Genomic DNA, 11,956 nt, shown 5'->3' with positions numbered 1-11,956 from the left:
ATTTCACTAAATCTAATCTGCTTTCTAGCCTCTGTCCTGTAACTTAAGTTATCCCTTAAATATATTCTTATGTATTTCTTTTTACAGGGGTGGGGGTTCAAGACATAGTTTACTATATGTTCCTACATCTCTGCTTATGGGAAAATACCCGTCAACACACAGGAAAGCTGGGGTAAACAAGCCTAGATGTTTTTAGCTCTATCAGTGGGCCTCAGGAAGAGCTGAACTAGAAGCAGGGTAGAAGCCTAGTTGCAGCTGTTTTGTGTGGGTCTATCCTGCTTCGCTGACGTCCTGGTTGCCATGGTGCTAGGTAACTGCTGAAGGGGACTATTGCTTTCAAAACCGGTCACCATGGGACCCTGCTGACTAAAGAAAAAGGAAAAGAACTGAGCTGCTGCAGAGGCTTTCAGTTAGCATTTACAGAGCCAGACCCACCTTGCAGACCTCTTCCTGACTGGACTGCTGTTGCCCTCACACTGGCAGGATTCTAGGAACCCATATTTACACTAAGACAGGAAGTCCTCCCATCCCCCCCCCTTGCTTCTATCCTTAAAACTGAAAACACAAGCTCTGTAGAGCATGTGCAGACTGCTTCCACAGAGCGGTGGGGAGAACACAGAAAAGGCATTTCTCTTAGAGACTAGATGTCTGCCTTCCAGAAGCCACTTATGTAGCTCCTAAGAGCATATTGCAGAGATATCTGAATGCTGACCACAAGAACCAGCTTGCAAATGTTTTGCCATTTTATAGGAAAAATAAAAATGCATTTATATACAGACTGCCAAATTTATTTTTTAAACATAAATTCCAATTTAAACATAATTGGAGGGCATTTGAATTACCCCAAATCAGGAACTTAAAGTGGTTTAGGTCAGTGTGTAAAGGCCTTTCTTGACAATTCGAGTTCATTCCCAGGATCAACATGCAGAATCAACTCCAGAAGGCTGCCAGAGGCTGACAATGAATCTTCTCTGCAATCACTCTCCTTGTTTTCTGAGACGGTTACTTCCTCACCAAACCTGGAAGTCACTGATTTGGCCAGCTGGCCAGCCAGCCAGCTCCAGCTTTGGCCTGGAGTGCTAAAGAACCAAACGCACGTCCTCACGTGCTTGTGCTGACCAAGTCATCTCACTACTCCGCAGTTTCTACTTAGTTTATGAAAGGGGGCAGGTTAATTTCTTTTAATATAAGACCCAGAATAGCCATGCTATGTAGCCCAGGCTGGCCTCCCATTAATGATCCTTCTGCCCTTGTCTCCCAGTACTGGGTTTACAGGTCTATGCCCCATACCCAGTTAGAAATTCAGCTCTTATTTTAACATTTGCCACAGATAGAAAATGACCATAAGCTGGGTAAGCCTGATCTACTTGTTTAGTTTTGTTTGGGTTACACTGTCCTCAAACTCATCATCCTCCTGTCTCAGCCTTCTAAATTGCTGAGATTATTGTCATTTACCACTGAGGTAGGCCCTAGATATGTATTTAGCCAGTCAGCAGGATGTTAAGTATTATAATAGCACCAAGAACAACTACGCTGGGAGTGGTTACACCAACCCATTCCTGGATGGTAGGAAGATAACAAGTCCAAATCCAGCCTGGGATACAAAGCAAGACTCTGTCTCAAAACAGAAACAAAAACAAACAAACAAACAAACAAAGCATCAATTGTGGCTCAGGTCTATCATCATCTCAGCACTTGGGAAGCTAAAGCAGAAAGGCCAGCCTGGGTAATATAGAAAGGCCTTATTAAAAACAACACTATACTCACCTAAATCAAAACTTCCAAGGGTATATTCTTTGAACTTATAAACCCATTGAGGACCAAACAAAAGAAGTGAATGGTTTACATAACTGGCTAACTAATCCTTTTTCTGACAGGAACAGGATGGCTTGCTTGTAAAGGTGCTTGCCACCAAGCCAGACTGCCTGAGTTTGAGCCCTAGGACCCATGTGGTAGGAGAGAACTGACTTTTGTAAGTTGCCCTCTGGGGCTGGGGAGATGGCTCAGTGGTTAAGGGCACTGACTGCTCTTTCAGAGGTCCTGAGTTCAATTCCCAGCAACCACATGGTGGCTCACCACCATCTGTAATAGGATCCAATGCCCTCTTCGGGTGTGTCTGAAGACAGCTACAGTATACTCATATATATAAAATAAATAAATCTTTAAAAAAAAAAAAGTTGTCCTCTGACTTCCATACACACACCCTGGTAAACATGTGTACTCAAAGATATACATAGACACAGTTAGTGCAATCAATTTTAAAATTAAAAATAAAGAGGATCCTCCCAATTTTCACTTTCAAGATTAAAAATTTTTCTTTTTTCTTTTTTTTAATTTTTCTTTCTTTCTTTCTTTCTTTCTTTCTTTCTTTCTTTCTTTCTTTCTTTTTTTTTGGTTTTTCGAGACAGGGTTTCTCTGTGTAGCCCTGACTGTCCTGGAACTCACTCAGTAGACCAGGCTGGCCTCGAACTCAGAAATCCGCCTGCCTCTGCCTCCCAAGTACTGGGATTAAAAGTGTGCGCCACCACCGCCCGGCAAAATTTTTTCTTAAAGTTTCTTTTATGTGCATGAGTATTTTGTCTACATGTATGTCTGTCCACAGTGTGCATACCTAGTACCCAAGGAGGCCAGAAGAGGGTCTTCTGGAACTGGGATTACAGATGGTTGTGGACCATGGTGTAGGTGCTGGGGATCGAACCCAGGTCCTCCAATGCTCTTAATTGTTGAGTCGTTTCTCCAGGCCCCACAAAATTAAAAAAAAAAAATGTTTCAAAGCCAACTAGGTGCTCAATAATCTTATGTTCCAGCATATTAAAAAACGTGAAGTTGGGTATTACCATGAAGCAAATTAATTTTTATTTTTCATTGTTCCTTTAAAATCAACTTGTGGGGCTGGTGAGATGGCTCAGTGGTTAAGAACGTTGACTGCTCTTCCAGAGGTCCTGAGTTCAAATCCCAGCAACCACATGGTGGCTCACAACTATCTGTAATGGGATCCGATACCCTCTTCTGGTGACAGCTACGGTGTACTTATACATAAAATAAATAAATAAATCTAAAACAACAACAACAACAAAAAACCCTTGTATAAGTTGATTCTTTTATCCCTGAATTAAAATGTGAGTAGTCCCATTATTCTTCCTGGATATTTTTTACTTATAACAAACTACTAGTTAAAGTATTTTTGTCTTGGTTTTAATTTGGTTTCTGACCCAGGATCTCATGTAGCCCAGGCTAGCCTTGAGGGCTCACTATGCAAGCCTGGAATGACATATGCATCATCCATGAGGGAACTGAATCTATGGCTTCATGCATGCTAATTACACACTCTACCAGCTGAGCTACAACGTTCCAGACGCCCTTTAAGGTTTTCAACCTACTTCTTTCTGTACCCTAGCTCTCCTATCTTTCTACCCAACTCTGAAGAGTATGTTCTTTAGCCACTTCATAATTCTAGTGCCCACCTCTCCTGTAGACTCTGCCTCTTATCCCAACAGTGCTTAGCCATTGTATCAATGCTCTTGCTAGAAGTGAGACACACTAAAGCCTTTGTCTTTTCCCCATACCCACTTTAGTAACCTCCCTCTGAAGACTTTTCCCTTTTGTTCTTAATCTGAAGTGATGGGAGTTCCTGATGCTACATTTATCAAATTATCACAGACTGATGTTTTCTAATCTCAGCTGGGTCAACTATGGTTAGAGGGAGTCTTTTTTTCATATATCATACCCCCGGGATGACACTGCATTTGGTATAGGATGCTCCAACTCCAATGATGGCACATACAAAATAACCTCAATCTTTACAGTACCAACCCCAAATACTTCCTGTAGAAAAAAAATAATATATTACAAACAAAAAAAAATCCATTGCACCAAGGAAGGTACTCAATAGAACTCTATTTCCTTACTTTCTTCTTTGGTTTTTTGGGCATGGGGGGATTAGACAGGGTTTCTTTATGTACCCACAGGTCTCCTGGAACTCATTCTGTGGACCAGGCTGGCCTCAAGCCTCCCAAGTGCTGGGATTAAAGGCATAAGCCACCACCACCCAGTCCTAGATTCCTATTTCTAACATCCCCCTATAAATGTCTATTTCCTCAGATGATGGGCTGAGATGAGAGCTGTACACACGCTGTGCAAATATACAGTTTGGGCTGAACCCAGAGAGTTTCTCTTTCTGTTCTAACTATCCCTAGGCCTAGGCATGGGAGCTTCTAGCCTCTGTACAATCTAATCTTCCAAGCTGACTAATTCAGTCCAGTTTCTCTGGCTTCTGACTGAACTGCTCTGCTTGGTCACATTCTAACTTTGGCAATCTGCTCTCATCTTCTGGTTCCTTCGCATCCTCTCGCTCATGTGTCTTCACTTGTGTCTAGCTTGTTCTTTCATAGCTTGCCTCTGTATAACTGTTCAGACACAAAACTGCCATCTCCCCACCTCGCCTCCTCTTTGCTCTTAAGTAGCCTCTCTTTCTTGTGCTCTTCTCATGTGAGCTGGATGTATCCTATCTCTGACTCATTCTGTCAAATCTTTCTTTGATTCATCACTCTGTCTGCCCTTCTATTAGATGTTACTTTCAAACATGGCTGCCTCCTTCTACAAACTACCCTTTCCTTCACTGTTAGGGACTAAAAGTGAATACTAAGAGCGTGTGTAGAATTCCAGCCAGATCACACTGTAATCCAGGGCATGTCTGCATTCCAGCTGGGTCATATAGACCTAGAAGGTCTCTGGACGTGATCCTCTGCCAGAGTAGCCATGTTGCTGGATTAAAATTCCTCTACGTGCCCTAAGGAAGCAGGTAGATGGACTGGGCCCCCTTGTATAAAGGATCAGAACTTCCTATTAGCATAGTATGAAACTTTGAAAAAGGTCCAAAAGACATTTTTTTTAACATCCAAAAAGGAAACACAAACCTACCAATTTTTGTTAACTGGGGGTGGCAGGTGGTGGAATGCAGGGTTCTATGAGTACTGGGCATGTGTTTTACCACTAGGCTCTACCCATACTTCCTAACTACACTTTCCCCCAATCAGATTCTCTTTCTTGTTTTGCTCCCTCGTCGAAAGCACTGGTGGTCTCCAGCAGCTGAAAAATCAGTCATGAACTTCAAGCATTATTTGTCTCTGGCTCATGAAAACTCATAAAACTCATCTGTGAAGGGTGGTGAGTGGGCTGCCTCAGGAGAGTGCTTGACCCACAAGCCTGACAATCTGTGTTTGATCTCTAGAACCTACACAAAAGGGAAGAAGAAAAATGACTCCAGAAAGTTGGCCTCTGACCCCCCACACCCATGCATGTACACCCCCTAACCCCCCCATACACACACAGACACTTCAGTAATAATTCAAATTTAAAGAAGAACAACCAAAAAAGAATCCAATCTTTCATGCATTCCTGTCTGTCCCACAAGGACTATCTTTCACATGTATGCTTGATTCCCTAAAAAGTGGGCCCATCTCAAAGATAGTGTCCAGGGCAGAGATGACTCGGGTTAAGCGTACTTGCTCCCCTTCCAGAAGAATGGAGTTTATTTCCCAACACCCAAATTAGGCAGCTCACAAGTGCCTGTAATTCCAAGTCCAGGGGGAATCCAACACCTGTGGTCTTTGAAGGTACCTGCACTCACATGCACATAAACATATACAGACACACACACAAACATATAATTAAAAATTTAAAAAAATGCATCCCACATGGCAAAAGATATTCTTGGCCATAACTACTACATTTCGGTCTTAGTGTCCAACAATGGTGTTTTCAACTTAAGATTACTACCAGTCAGAGTTGTGTTACTAGCAAACAGTTTATGTCTAAGAAGGTAAAGTTCCTGAGGCATGTAGCTCAATTTGAATAGTGCCTGCCTACCTGCCTAGCACGTATGTACAAAACCCTAGGTTTGATCTCCGGAACTTCACAAAATACGTGTGACAGCACTTATTTATAATCCCAGCACTTGGAGGGTGAAGGCAGGTGAGACAGCTGCTCTGAGGCTAGCCTGAGATACATGGGATCTTGTGTCCAAAATCACACAGAGGAAAAAAAAAAGGGGACATTTCTCTCCCAGACATTCCCCATCCCCAAGTGATTTTGTTTTCACTGAAAGGCTATGAAGATAGGCTTAAAACCTACTTTTTCCATCTGTCAGTAACAACAAAACCATCGGTGTGGTCAGATCAATCTCATACCTTAGATAGGCTGTGGGAAGCCTTCATAATCAATGCCTGCTTAAAAAAAAAAAAGGCATTCCCACCTGCCCTCCCAGCAGAGAAGACCACCCATGCACAAACACTTTAATCAGGCCTTCCCCAATCAATGGAGCAGAACAGCTCCAGGTGGCAAAGAAACCAAGATATCTTTTTGTTGCCTGAGCTAGATCAAAGGGCCAGTTTGGGAGGTTCAAAGTCTTCCATACAGCAAATTCCGTGTGTTCCTGGCATCCACAGTAATGACAGCACTGACTGCTCCCAAGTTAGTGTGCTTATTCCAGAATATATATCACTGTGTCCGACAGGTCTGCTCACCGCAAGCCCTTGCCTTCATTCCTCCAGAATATCTTCAAATACATAACTTTGCAGATCAGGAGAGCTTAAGCCATAGGTCTAGTTTTTCTTTTTCAACAGAAACTCTATAAGCAGTAGTTCTCAACAACAACAATAACAACAACAACGTCTTAAAAATACTGATGGAGGGTGGACATGGTAGTGCACACCTTTAATCTTAGCACACAGACGCATCAACAATAATTAAAGTTTAAGGAAAGAACAACCTAAGACAAGAGACCAATCTTTATGCATTCCTAACTGTCCCACAAGGGCTATTTTTCACATGTGTGCTTGATTCCCTAAAAAACAGGACCCACTCGAAGATGAGCGTCCAGGGCGCAGAGATGACACGGATGCAGGTCTGTGTGATGGCAAGAGAATCTCTGTGACCCTGAGCCTTGGTCAGCCTGGTCTACTTAGAGAACCTGTCTCAACAAACAAAAACAAACAGACGTCTAATGGGGCAAAGAGATGGCTCAACAGGTAAAGGCGCTCTCTGCTCCACAAAAGAAACCTAAGAGGCTGGATTCCGTCCTAGCACTCACATGGAGGCTCACCACCATCTGTAACTCAGGAGATCCAATGTCCTCTTCTGGCCTCTCAGAGCACCAGGAACACAAGTGACGCACAAACATATAATTCAGGCAAAACACTACCAAGGTAAAATAAAATAATTTTTTTTAAAAAGATACCCTCACCCTTATTCTCCTTACCTTATAAATACGGAAGTGAGGCTCCGAGATGTTATATGGTATGACTGGCATATCCAAAGGTTAAGCCTCAGGGTTCTGATCCCCAGTTCTAAACAGTTCTAAGACATTACACTTAGATGACGGACGATCCAATACCCAAAATCAAATATTTAGAAGTCAACCAAAAATCCTATTCCATTGTACCCACACGTTTCCCCTGCATTTCCTGTGAATTCAGCACATACAGCTCACACAACAGAATACAATCTGCAAAATACAGTGCTTTAGAGAGTGAGAACTTGCTGAGAGGGTCTACCATTGGCTGGTTCTGTCTTCTCTCATTCCTTCCTCTCTCCATCCCCTCCCCAGGCTATGCCCCAGCTAGGTTCAAGCAGTCCTCCTGACTCATCCCTGGGTAGCTGGAACTATAGGAGTATGACTCCATACCTAGTTTCCAAGGACTTTCCTCTAAACGTTAATAATTAGATCCTTTTCCATCATTGCCAGCTTTAATCCTGAGATTTTCTTTGTTTTCTTATAAAGGAAGCTATATTGCTTAACTATCAGCTACTCTGTTGGGACTAGTCAAATTATATATCCCATCAGTCTTCCTATATCTTCTTTATAGAGTACACAAAGGATCAAAATGTTTTCAGAACTGTACCCAACACACACTTGGAGTGTCAGCTATTCAGGAAGTTAAGAGGACTGAGTCTAGGTATTTTAGTCCATTTGGGCCAGTCTGATCAATACAGTGAGGTAATTCTTTCACACAGACAGGGAGACAGAAGTAAGAGTCAGCTCCCCACATCCATGGGTTTCACATCCTCAGATTCAGCCAAAAGCAGCTATAAAAATAGAGAAGAAAAATTTGCATCTGTACTGAATGCTTTGCTTGCCATTACTCCCTATACGGTATAGTACAGGCGCTATTTGCATAGTATTTACATGAATTTACATATCGAATAATCTAGAGATTTTTAAAACTTTACAGAAAGATGTACAACGGCTATACGCAAATAGTATACGTTACGCAGGGGGCCTGAGCATCATGGATTTCATTACTGGAAACAATCGCTGGGGATAGGGAACATGACAAGACTGTACTGCACTGCCCCCAACATTAAAGTGGATTCGAAGATCTACACAACTGGAAGACTATATAGATTGGGGATACATAATCTGAAATGAGCCAGTGACTCATCTGAGTGACTTGGTAGCCAAATTTCATTCCTGCTGAACCGTGAGGCTGGTGGGAGATGCCAGGCATTCTATTGGAAAGAGGACACTTCAGGTGCTGGCTGGTACCTTTGAGACGTTACAGGGCAAAAAATCCAGTTTGTGTCCCCTGAGAGAGAAAAGAGGCCAAATCAGTCAGACCGGTCCCCACTTGTAACAACCTAGACTCCAGATTACTTATCTGTTTTACTCAGTCCCAAACTCAGCTCTTGCTCATTGACAACTTTTTAAAATGTCTCTGTTGCACTCAAAGACATTCCCCTTTTACTTCGCTGTCATAGACTAAATATGCGGCACTGCTGCCTACTTGCCTATAAATATGCGTAAATATTTTAAGCTAAGCCTCCTCTCTCAAGCATGTGGTACTGCCTTCATTGACTTCTTCCATTTTTAAAATTTCTCATCTTCATCCTACTTTGTTAATCAGGTCCACACTCACAGCCTCTCAAAGTCTTTGAGAAAAAAAAAAAAATCCGTTTGCCCCACAGACTTATCCCTTTATGCGGCTCGCAGAGTTAGCGTTCCACACAACTAAAACTCAACATTTTTTTTAAAACCGTGATGGGCTCTCTCTCCCATTCAGACTCTTTGATTCGCTGAAAACTCTTGGCCCATATACGAACAGAAAAAGAGGGGACGAGTTACATTCAAGTGGAATTTCGACCGAAAATCTCTAAGGACGTGACGCTGTGGGCGTGAGTCGCCGGTTCCAACCTGACAGACATTCCTCGGGGGCGAGCGGCGCCACCTGTGACCAGGCAGGAAGTTTTGAAAGGTTTGCGCGCCAAAAAAAGCCCGACGCATGCGCACATAATCACGGGAGGGGCGGGGGGCGGAGTCACGTCCTGGCACAGGATCTCGCGTTGTCTGGGGAAAGACCAGCGCTGAGGTTTTTTTATGTGCCGTTGTGAGGACCGCCCACCACCTCTCCTTTAAATCTTTTTTCTTTTTTCTTCTTTTTTGTCTTTTCTTCCTCTCAGCCTCAGTATAGACAGTAAGCGAAAGAGCTCAAGGCCGACAATTCTGTGGGAGAGTTATGGCTGCCACGGTCGCGTAGCTGGTGCCTCAGAAACAGATAGTCGATCGTCTTAAAATACTAGGGTTTGCTTTGGCGTTCCCCCTTTTTTTTACTATGCAAAATAAAATAAAAGAAAAAAACACTCCCCTTGGCCCACGGCGCCTGCGCGGTGCTTGTTTACCGCGGGCCGAGCGCAGACCTCTTCCCTCCGCCCAGAGTCTGCGCATGCGCCTGCGCGGGTGACGTGGATGTCTCCGAGAAAGCCGCGCCTGCTGTCCCGGGACTAGAGTGCGAGCAGCCGTGTGTGCGGTGGAAATCTCGGAGAGCTCAAATGAAAACAACAACGCCCAGAAGTCGGTGTCGCGTCAGTCCTGAGCACAAATGACCCAGGTGCTGTGCACTCCACCGTCGCTAAAGCGAGCAGCGGAGCATGAGAGCGGAGACCGGCGGCGCTGACGTCTAATTAAAGGATGGACTTTGTATAGCAACGATGCAAATAAGTTTGACCCTAAGGTCGCCGAGTTCGAGCAATTCCTGCATGGGCCAAGACTGATTTCTTGTAACAAACTCAGAAAGGCGGCCATGCAAATTTTGAAACTAGAAAGAGCTGACACTAGAAGCAATAGCCCTTCAAAGCAGAAGCCTATATGCCAGTTTTTAAGATTTTGAATGTCCCTTCAAAGTTCGCTTCAAGTAGACTCAGACAGGGCTCATAAATTACTGTCTGATAAGCATAGATTATTTTAGATATGATTATCCATTTGCAAGTAGAGACAAACTGATTTGTTTTATGAAGGAATTTCTATTGATACATTCCAGTATCTTCAAAACACATTAATAAGTCGTAACTCAGCTAAGCCTGGACATCTTTCTTGTTTTAAAAAACAATAGATTTTTTTTGGCAATTTTATTAGACCCTAGCTATTTTTTGACTGATGAGTTTGAAGTCTTTAAATTTGTAACATTTTTTTCTACCAGAAAAGTGAGATTTTAATCAGAAGAGGGAAATATATGTATGTGAACAGAAGAGGCCAGCGTTTGAACGCTTGTCACGCTTCCAACATTAGTCTCAAGAGAAGCTATCATCTCACCTCTGGATTTTTTTTTCATGTTCAATATAATAGTAAAATTTGGCATAATATTTTGGACAATTTTTCTGTACAATCTGGGCATGGTAGTACATTGGAAAAAAAAAAGGGTTCTGGGGTTTGTAGCTCAATTGGTAGGCTCCTTGCCTAAAAGCCATGGGCTTATCTAGAACTGAATAAAATAGGACCTGGTGGCATATGCCTGTGTATTCATTCCTGCTATAGAGACAGGATCAGAAGTTCAGGGTCCTCCCCACCTACATACTTAGTCATAGGACAGCCTGGGCTACATGAAACCCTGTCTTAAATACAGAAACAGGTTCTCTATTATAGATAGCAACAATAGCTTACTTGAGGTAAGATGATAACCAGTTTTCCACACCTATATTGAACTGACATTTTCTTCATAAAAGAAAAAATACAGAAAGATTGAATGATTTCTTGTTCATATTTATGACTAGACTAACGCAAAAGAGAGCTTCCTTTGTCAAGACTGACAGGTATCATCAAAGAACAGATTGTAGTGGTTCGTTGGTTGGTCTTTGAGAGAGGGTCTTGCTATGTAACACAAGATGGCTTCAAACTTGGAATCTTCCTATCTCATTCTCCCAAGTACTGGGACTACAGAGAAGCACCATCATAGCCACCCTAAAGGACTGTATTGATCATTATGATATGGCTCTAATGGAAATTCTGTATGGGAGTTAGACGAAGAGTTCATCAGGGCTGGAGAGATGGCTCAGTGATGAAGGCCAGTCGCTGCTCTTGATGACAACTGGGGTCCAGTTCCTACTGCCCACATAGCAGCTCATAACCTCTTACAACTCCAACTCCAGGAGATTCCATACTCTTCTCTGGCCAGTGTGGGAACTGCGTGTGATGCATTCAAATGCATGCAGAAAACATTTTTTTTTCCAAGAGTAGATAAAGTCTGACCTGGTAATGCATCTTCAGTGCTAGTTCCTGGGAGGCTGAGACAGGAGTTTCAGATGTCCAAAGCCAGCCTAAGGAGCACTGCAAAACGTTGTGTTGTCTCAAACAAACAACTCGGCAATGGATAACAACAGAAAACACAAAAAGACAATTAAAGGTTGCTAGAAATATCAGCTCGGGCCTGTCAAGATGACTCAGTGAGTATAGACATTTGCCACCAAGCGGTGATGACCTGAATTTGATTCCCTGGATGAACACAGGAGACAACCTACTCTTAGACATTGTCCTCTGGCCTCTGCTTGTGGGCTGTACACTCAAACACTAAATGTAAGACATTTGAATTTAAAAAGAAAGGAGAGTTTTGAGTTTCTAACTGGCCTACATATGATAAAAATTAGTGTGGGACTGGTAAGTGATCAGACAAAACGTCTTTCTTCATTG

This window comes from Grammomys surdaster, unplaced genomic scaffold (assembly GCF_004785775.1).
Source record: "Grammomys surdaster isolate TR1022 unplaced genomic scaffold, NIH_TR_1.0 373, whole genome shotgun sequence".
Taxonomy (NCBI): domain Eukaryota; kingdom Metazoa; phylum Chordata; class Mammalia; order Rodentia; family Muridae; genus Grammomys; species Grammomys surdaster.
Note: the sequence above shows the minus strand (reverse complement) of the source record.